The 10864-nt window shown below is 28.0% G+C and overlaps 1 long non-coding RNA gene across 1 annotated transcript; it reads right to left on the reverse strand.

The window, feature by feature from the left end:
• Nucleotides 1-470: 470 nt before the first annotated feature.
• LOC145270619 (uncharacterized) lies at nucleotides 471-10568 on the reverse strand. The gene is made up of 2 exons (XR_013865473.1): nucleotides 10298-10568; nucleotides 471-3506 (listed from the first exon to the last, which is right to left on the reverse strand). It is a non-coding gene; the product is annotated as an uncharacterized LOC145270619 (long non-coding RNA).
• Between the last annotated feature and the right edge of the window lie 296 nt (nucleotides 10569-10864).

Below are 10864 nucleotides of genomic sequence, written 5' to 3' on the forward strand. Positions count from 1 at the left end.
GAGGTTATGGTAGTATTTTATCTAATCTTCTCTCTGTCCTTAACTATTCCCATCCTGCTACCCTATGTAATGTTATCATTTGATGGTATTTAATAGATTAGTAATAAACATGACACAAATCAGGATACGATATGAACACATCCATGTACGCTATATCTGGTTTATTATTATCTTTTTTGGAAGTCGCGGTAGCTGAAGTACATATACTTTTTTTATTTAGTGCTAATGCATCTCGGGGGAATAACACATTATTCAACCTTAGCCCAAATGAGGATGTAATGCCTGGGAGAGTGCAACTCATGACAAGTAAAGCCGATCTTTAACCTGCACAAATGATATTGCAGCAGCCGAACTCGCTACAATCACAGAGAGGAGCTATTTCTCACGACTCGCTTCAGAAAAAAATAACAAAGGAATCTTGGTATACATATAATAGTAAAGCATATTATTATTATGAAAATTGTGTCAAGTTAAGCAATAAATTGACTTTATTATTAAAACAAACATATTTAACTTCAATTTAATTAATGAAATATCTCAAGCAATAAATCTAGCTTTAAATTCTAATGTTTTTTTATCTTGGTGGATATATTTTGTTGGCACTCCGTAATGGTCAAGTTTACAAAAAAAAACATTACTCCCCCAGTTGACTAGAATACATATTCTAAAATTCATAGTTTGAACAAGTTATTTTATTGGATTTATGTATTCATGTTTTTTTTGTAAACTTTGGAGTTTTTTTTTATTTATTACACAAGTTTTAATAATTTTTGTAGTTGGGAAAATAACGATAATAAAAGAACTTTTGTTTAAACTGAAAGAAAATCTAATTTCTTTTTTTGTTTGTGGATACAACGTGTGGATGAGAGAGTTCAAATGTAACGACATGTTACACCTTTTTTGTAATATTATTGGTATGTGTAATATTATTGGTATGAATGTGTAATATTATTGGTATGAATGTATAATATTATTGGTATGTGTAATATTATTGGTATGAATGTGTAATATTATTGGTATGAATGTGTAATATTATTGGTATGCATGTATATTATTGGTATGAATGTATATTATTGGTATGAATGTGTAATATTATTGGTATGAATGTGCAATATTATTGGTATGAATGTGTAATATTATTGGTATGAATGTATAATATTATTGGTATGAATGTGTAATATTATTGGTATGAATGTGCAATATTATTGGTATCAATGTGTAATATTATTGGTATGAATGTATAATATTATTGGTATGAATGTGCAATATTATTGGTATGAATGTGTAATATTATTGGTATGAATGTGTAATATTATTGGTATGAATGTGTAATATTATTGGTATCAATGTGTAATATTATTGGTATCAATGTGTAATATTAAGGAGACGAAACGAAGTGTGTTAGTTCATGGAAGACATCTTTATTTTCTGCTTCTTTTGCTTGTTGCCTTGAAAACAGCACGTGTTATTCAGTCTTCTTTGCCATTCATACCAGACACATGTGAGGAATTTCAACAGCAACTGCAGCACCAAAGACTTCAAGGCTTTCTTTTTTAGCCCAACCCAGCCAAACGCCACAGGAGACAAACCACGTTAAAAGAACGAATCATAGATAAGTTTCACAAAAGCGACTTTTTTTTCAAAGAAACATTCTTTCTTCCTCCTCTTTCTTTATAACAGCTCAATTTGTGTTGTGTTCCTTTCTCCTTGTTGACGTCACATTATTTTATGCTTTTGTTGGGGATGGGGCATTCTGCTGGATGTCAAACATTCTCCTACTAGTTTAGTTACTCCAACTGAGAGATCTTTTACAGATTATAAGCGTCCCGTTAAGTTCAATTGTAATATTTCCCTTGCACTTGGGTCAGTGAGTATATTTCCCAGTGTGAGTTTTCATATGCTGTACTAAATTTAATTTTTGAGAAAAAGAATATCCACACAGTACACAATGATATGGCTTTTCCCCAGTGTGAGTTCTCATATGTTCTACTAAAGTTGATTTTACAGGAAATGAATATCCACACACTTGACAAGAATGTGGCTTTTCCCCAGTGTGCGTTCTAATATGTTGTACTAAATTTGATTTTTGAGAAAAAGAATATCCACACAGTACACAAGAATATGGCTTTTCCCTAGTATGGGTACGCATATGTCTCACTAACTTTGCTTTTTGAGAAAAAGAATAGCCACATATTTCACAAGAATGTGGCTTTTCCCCAGTGTGACTTCTCATATGTGTCATTAAATTCGATTTAACAGAAAAAGAATACCGACATACTTCACAAGCATATGGCTTTTCCCCAGTGTGAGTTCTCATATGTCTAATCAAACTGTATTTTACAGAACAAGAATAACCACACACTTCACACGAATGTGGCTTTTCACCAGTGTGAGTTCTCATATGTGTCACTAAACTTGATTTAACAGAACAAGAATATCCACACACTTCACATGAATGTGACTTCTTCCCAGTGTGTGTTTTAATATGCTCTATTAAACTAGATTTCACAGAACAAGAATATCCACACACTTCACAAGAATATGGGTTTTCCCTTGTATGGGTACGCATATGTCTCACTAACTTTGCTTTTTGAGAAAAAGAATAGCCACATATTTCACAAGAATATGGTTTTTCCCCAGTGTGACTTCTCATATGTGTCATTAAATTTGATTTAACAGAAAAACAATACCGACACACTTCACAAGCATATGGCTTTTCCCCAGTGTGAGTTCTCATATGTCTAATCAAACTGTATTTTACAGAACAAGAATATCCACACACTTCACACGAATGTGGCTTTTCACCAGTGTGAGTTCTCATATGTGTCACTAAACTTGATTTAACAGAACAAGAATATCCACACACTTCACAAGAATGTGGTTTCTCTCCAGTGTGGATTCTAATATGTTTGACTAAACTTGATTTTTCAGAACAAGAATATCCACACATATCACAAGAATGTGGCTTTTCCCCAGTGTGAGTTCTCATATGTGTCACTAAACTTGATTTGTAAGAACTAGAATATCCACACACTTCACAAGAATGTCGCTTTTCGTCACTGTGTACTTGCATTTTTAAATAAAATTTGATCTGGAACAAGATTATAAATGTATTGAAAATGACATTTTAATTTGGCATTTTAGTTCATTTATGTTGATGCGAATTTAACACAGTATCTGCTTTACAAGAATTAAGGTTTTATTTCGAGTTTATTTTTTCAAAGATGTTCCTGATGCTTTTTTTTCAAAAACGTATATTTTTCACCAGATTCTGATTCTTTCTTGTCATAACTGTTAATTCAGTTGAACATAAAAAACACGTTGCACAAATACAACTATTGTCTTCGTAATTGAATTTTCCACTGTTAACGAAAATTTGATATTTAAATAATTTTTCCAAAAGATGCCTCTGTTTTTTTCCACATTAGGCAATAAATGTCTATAAAGTAATTTGAAAGAAAAGGACGATCGACTAAAATTCAATAAAGTTGTTTAAACAGGTACATCTGCAAATAAAAATAAAGAAATATTAATTGTAATAATGGCATTCACACATTAATATTGTTTATTGTTGTCAATATTATTGGATTGCACAAATAACACATCAATTTAATGTAGAATCATAATATGACATTAGAAATATTTGTTATAATGGCATTCGCACATTATTATCAGAAAAATGTTTTAGAAATTAAGTGTTGCTTATGATACACTGTCTACACTGTAAAATGTTATATGATTGCCATTGTAGGGAGAATATAATATATTACAGTTGAAATCATGATGTTATAATCATTAGATTACTTTGACGTTAAGAATTTTAAAAATAAATGTCTAAATATAAACGAGATTTCTTTTGGTCAAAGTTAACCAAGATGGTTTGTTCTTGCTAATGGAGTCTGAGATGACTTCGTTGCTGGATTCGAATCTCTGTACCAGGAGTAATCATGTGACCCTGCACTAATGATTTCAAAAATGATAAAACACTTGTGTAGTTAAGTATTTAAAAATATTATTATCTTGTATATAATAAAGTGGGCGCAGTTTTTCTTCTCTGGACCAAAATACCATGGATTTTCAATAAGAGATGCCACATAAATTGTTTTATTTCAAGACCTCCAATGTAACTTTACTATATCGTTTTATACTCGCATTTCTCCATTAAAATAAAATCTTATATTACATCCGATGGGGAATCATCATCACTATTGCCCAGATCTACAAAGGAGGTAGTTCGTATTTTCCCCTCCTCCAGATAGGTCCTCTAACTCTCCCAGTAAAAAGTGGGAAAAAGTATAGCAAATATAACTATTTGGACCTGACACCCTTGTAAACTGGATTGAACATTCAGAAACGTACAACTACAACTATTCTAATTATAATTATATTCATAAACAGTTAACTACCACTACATGCCACTATTCAAAATATAATCATTTCATAAACATACAACTAACATTACATGTCACTATTAAAAATATAATTATTTCATAATCATACAACTCTCATTACATGTCACTATTCAAAATATAATGATTTAATAAACATACACAAACCATTATATGTCACTATAACAAAATATGATTTCATAAACTAACATTACATGTTACTATTCAAAATATACTTAGTTCATAAAACATACAACTATAATTACATGTCACTATTGAAAATGATTTCATACACATACACCTCAAATTACATACCCCTATTAAATGTAAATGTAACTATTAAAAATATAATGATTTCATAAACATACAACTACATGTCACTATTAAAATATAATTATGTCATAAAACATAGAACTACAACTAAATGTAACTATTAGAAATATAATGATTTCATAAACATACAACTACAACTAAATGTAACTATTAAAAATATAATGATTTCATAAACATACAACTACAATTACATGTCACTATTAAAATATAATGATTTCATAAACATACAACTACAATTACATGTCACTATTAAAATATAATTATTTCATAAACATACAACTACAATTACATGTCACTATTAAAATATAATTATGTCATAAAACATACAACTACAATTACATGTCACTATTAAAATATAATTATGTCATAAAACATAAAACTACAATTACATGTCACTATTCAAAATAGCCTGATTTCATAAACATACAACTCTCATTACATGTCACTATTCAAAATATAATGATTTAATAAACATACACATACCATTATATGTCACTATAACAAAATATGATATTCATAAACTAACATTACATGTTACTATTCAAAATATAATCATTTCATAAAACATACAACTATAATTATATGTCACAATTGAAAATGATTTCATAAACATACACCTAAAATTACATACCCCTATTAAAAATATATTTATTTAATAAACATACAAGTACAATTACATGTTACTATTCAAAACATAATTATTTCATAAACATACAACTACCATTACATTTCACTTTTCGAAATATAATGATTTCATAAACACACAAGTACCATTCCATGTCAATATTCAAAATACAATTATTTTATGAATATACACGAACCGTTACATGTCACTATTAAAAAATATAATTATTTCATAAAACATAGAACTACCACTGCATGTCACTATTCAAAATATAATGATTTCATAAATATTCAACTACCATTACATGTCACTATTTAAAATATAATAATTTCATAAACATACAACTACCATTACATTTAACCATTATAATATAATGATTTCATAAAAATACAACAACGATTGCATGTCACTATTCAAAATATGATTTCATAAACATACACCTACCATTACATGTGACTATTCAAAACATAATTATTTCACTAATATACAACTATATACAATTATATGTCATTATTCAAAATACAATAATTAATAAACATACAACTACCCTTACATGTCACTAATCAAAATATAATTACTTAATAAACATACATATACAATTAAATGTCACTATTCAAAATAAAATGATTTCATAAAACAAAGAACTACCACTACATGTCCCTATTAAAAATAAAATAATTTCATAAACATACAACTACAATAACATGTCACTATTCAAAATATAATTGTTTCATAAAACACAGAACTACAACTAAATGTCACTATTCAAAATATAAGGATTTCATAAACATACAACTACAATTACACGTCACTATTCAAAATATAATGATTTCATAAACATACAACTACAATTACACGTCACTATTCAAAATATAATGATTTCATAAACATACAACTACAATTACACGTCACTATTCAAAATATAATGATTTCATAAACATACAACTACAATTACACGTCACTATTCAAAATATAATCATTTCATAAACATACAACTACCATTACATGTCACTATTCAAAATATAATCATTTCATAAACATAGAACTACCATTACATGTCACTATTCAAAATATAATGATTTCATAAACATACAACTACAATTACACGTCACTATTCAAAATATAATGATTTCATAAACATACAACTACAATTACACGTCACTATTCAAAATATAATGATTTCATAAACATACAACTACAATTACATGTCACTATTCAAAATATAATGATTTCATAAACATACAACTACCATTACATGTCACTATTCAAAATATAATCATTTCATAAACATAGAACTACCATTACATGTCACTATTCAAAATATAATGATTTCATAAACATACAACTACCATTACATGTCACTATTCAAAATATAATGATTTCATAAACATACAACTACAATTACACGTCACTATTCAAAATATAATGATTTCATAAACATACAACTACAATTACATGTCACTATTAAAAATATAATGATTTCATAAACATAGAACTACCATTACATGTCACTATTAAAAATATAATGATGTAATAAACATACAACTACCATTACACGTCACTATTCAAAATATAATGATGTAATAAACATACAACTATCATTACATGTCACTATTCAAAATATAATGATTTCATAAACATACAACTACAATTACACGTCACTATTAAAAATATAATGATTTCATAAACATACAACTACAATTACATGTCACTATTAAAAATATAATGATTTCATAAACATAGAACTACCATTACATGTCACTATTCAAAATATAATGATTTCATAAACATACAACTACCGTTACATGTCACTATACAAAATATAATGATTTCATAAACATACAATTACCATTACATATCACTATTCAAAATATAATGATTTCCTTAACATACAACTACCATTACATCTCACAATTAAAAATATAATGATTTCACAATCATACAACTACAATTACATGTCACTATTGAAAATATAATGATTTCATAAACATACAACTATCATTACATGTCACTATTGAAAATATAATGATTTCATAAACATACAACTATCATTACATGTCACTATTACAAAACATAATGATTTCATAAACATACAATTACCATTACATGTCTCTATTCAAAATATAATGATTTCATAAACATAGAACTAACATTACATGTCACTATTCAAAATATAATAATTTCATAAACATACAACTACCATTGCATGCCACTTACCATAAAATAACAAAATACACAATGACTGCCATGTTGTACACAGTGCATTGATAGGTGTGTCAGAAACTTTGTTAAAAATATTGAATAATTCGACCCCCTGTCTTTCGAAGTTTTTCCTACTCGAAAAATGTAATTCAAACCCTTAAATAGCAAAATACCCAATAACTGCCATGTTGTACACAGTTCATTGCAGGGAGCATTCGATTTTTGCCATGAGAAAAAAAAGAAAAAAGAATTTTGCCTTGTGTGTCCCTTTTTTTTTAAATTTAGCTATAACATTTTGATTATTCTTTTTTTTTCCGGATGTTTTTTTTTTTTCTCATATCGAAAAACAACTTTTACTTTTCTTAATACTCGATGAGAACATGAATTTTTTAATTTGAATAATTGTTTGCTATTTGGCTTGCAATTTTAGAATAAAAAAAAATGCCGGATGTAACAAAGAAAAAAAATATTACTTTGATATTTTAACGCTTCCCACAATATTTGAAGTGTTTCTAAATTATCATTGGGTCCCAATTTCGAATCTCGCTAGATACAGCCACTCTGATGAGTCGTACACGACGAAACACGTGTTAGTGGATAATTACATTTTAAAAATAATATTTATACCGCTCCCCATGTGGGGGTACCAAGTTGGTTAAAAGGGAAAATTATTCCCAACTCGCATTTAGGTAAAAATGCACTTTCGTAAATGATTGAATTCATTCAAAACATATCGCTAAAACCAAAAACAAAACAACATCTAAGTAAATCACGATATATCCAGACAGTTGGCGAGATGGTCCAGGGATAAGGGTTTAGGCTCGTTACCGTTGGGTCCCGATTTCGAATATTGCTAGATACAGCCACTCTGATGAGTCGTAGACGATGAAACACGTGCCAGTGGATAATTACATTTTAAAAATAATATACATATATATATATATATATATATATATATATATATATATATATATATATATATATATATATATGGGTTTCTTCAAGTTAACACTCTCTTTATTTATAATGGCTCTGCAGGTATGTTGGCTACAGATTTTTTGATGTAAACTTTATAAAAGAAAGTGATCCCCTTTCTAAAATGTGAAACATCAAAAATCAAACGGAATTCCCTAGCAACACAAAAGACAAAATCAAAAAGATTTTTTTTTTAATGTTAAAACAATTTAATGTCAAAAAAGTTGTTTTTATGTTCAGTTGTTTCCCAATTTGACCAAATTTTAATTCAAATTAATTTTTTTTTATGATAAATATAATTTTTCCCCCAGGAATCACATAAGTTTTACTTAAACACATTTTTGACAAAAGTCTAAATGTCAAATTGAATCATATACTGTAGTACCTTTTTGGTACTTGTGCACTAATTGAACCGTGCTGAAATAATAATGTTATTCTTTAGAAAGCCATATTTATCATGGGGAGAGGAGAGTGTTTTGTAACATTGTGTACTATAACTTCACAATTTCATTTTAAAAAGATGTCATAAAACTTTAATTTAACTTGAAAATACTATATTTTTTTAAAAAAGCGCTAAACCGTACAAGCACCCAATTTCTTAATCGGAGATTCACACTTTTTTTCCATTCACCTTTGTTACAAAATATAGCGGAACCACTTTTTTTTTTAATTATTATTTGATTGCAATAAAAAATAAACTGATTTTAATGTCGGATATTATTTTAAATAAAAATGTTCTAAAGTGTAAAACAAACGGGTTTGTATTACTGTACACATAGATTCGAAAAAGTTGTCAAAAAACAAATATATAACAAATAAATGTTATCAAAGGCAAGATAAGTTACTTTTCTACCAAACTGGATATATTTTTCGTGTTTTTATTCAATGTAACATGTTTATTCAGCTCGAAAACCATACAGTGTTTACCGATGTATTGGAACATTCAAGATGGCGTCTTATTCTCTCTTTAACACGGTAAGTGTGGGAAAAGATGTTATAAATAAAAAACCGGATAAAATACTGTTAAAAACTCGCTCAATACATGTTACCGTGACATAGGTTGACATATATTCGGCGGGTTTTTAATAGTATTTTGTATAGTTTTTTATTTATAACACCTTTTTCCATACTTACGGTGTTAAAGAGGGTGTGAGACGCCATCTTTAATTTTCGAATACATCGGTAAACACTGTATGTTTTTCGAGCTGAATAAATATGTTACATTCAATAAAAACACAAAAAATATATCCAGTTTGGTAGAAAAGTAACTTATCTTGCCTTTGATAACATTTATTTGTTATATATTTGTTTTTTGACAACTTTTTTGAGTCTATGTGTACAGTAATACAAACCCAAACAAATAAACAAAGCAAAAAACTTACCTTTTATTTCAGTGATGAAAAAAGGATTCATTCTTTTTTTTTCAGTTCAAAACAGAAAATGTTTTGTTTGTTAAGATTTCTTTTAGTAAATTGATACAACTTAGGCAAAATAAAAAGCACAACCGGGTTTGTATAACACACAGATTCGAAAAAGTTGTCAAAAAACAAATATATAACAAATAAATGTTATCAAAGGCAAGATAAATAACAACAAAAAAACTAGACAAAATACTGTTAGAAACTCGCTCAATATATGTTACCCTGACATAGGTTGACATACATTCGGTGGCTTTTTAAATATGTTGTTGCACACCAGGATAGCGAAATCGAATATACAAATATAGAAATTCTCTAAAGTGTAAAATAAATAAATAAAGTAAAAAAAAACTTACCTTTTATTCCAGGGAAAAAAGGGATTCATTCGTTTTTTGTTTGTTTGTTTGTTTTCTTTTTTGAGAAAATTTGTTTTGTTTTTTATGATTTCTTTAGTAAATTGATACAACTTTTGTTTTGTGTGTTCAATTCATTAAGAAATAAAATATATGAAAATATAAAAGAATCAAAATTAAAAGATGAAAAACACGATTTAAACGTGAAATTATTTAAAAAGAAAATCAACTGCTAAGGAACAATGGATTAAGGTCATCATAAAACGGTGTAATCATTATTTCGTTCCTCGTGTAAAAATGTCCGTTTTATAGGCACCGCCAAAACTGGGGGGGGGGGGGCAGGTCAGTACTTTTTGACGGACCGTCTTTTTAAAAATCTACCAAAAATCAGGTAATTATCCGATCAATACGAAATTTTCAGCGATTATTAGGAGAAGAATGAACTTTATAACAGTGTACTTATTTTTCATAAACGATATATAAATATTTTTTTTTTTGCTTACAAAACCCTCCCTTGTTTTGAAGTGGGAACAAATATGCTTAAAATAATCATCTGAAACTGAACAAAAC

This window comes from Euprymna scolopes, chromosome 46 (assembly GCF_053919585.1).
Source record: "Euprymna scolopes isolate OS-2025 chromosome 46, ASM5391958v1, whole genome shotgun sequence".
Taxonomy (NCBI): domain Eukaryota; kingdom Metazoa; phylum Mollusca; class Cephalopoda; order Sepiida; family Sepiolidae; genus Euprymna; species Euprymna scolopes.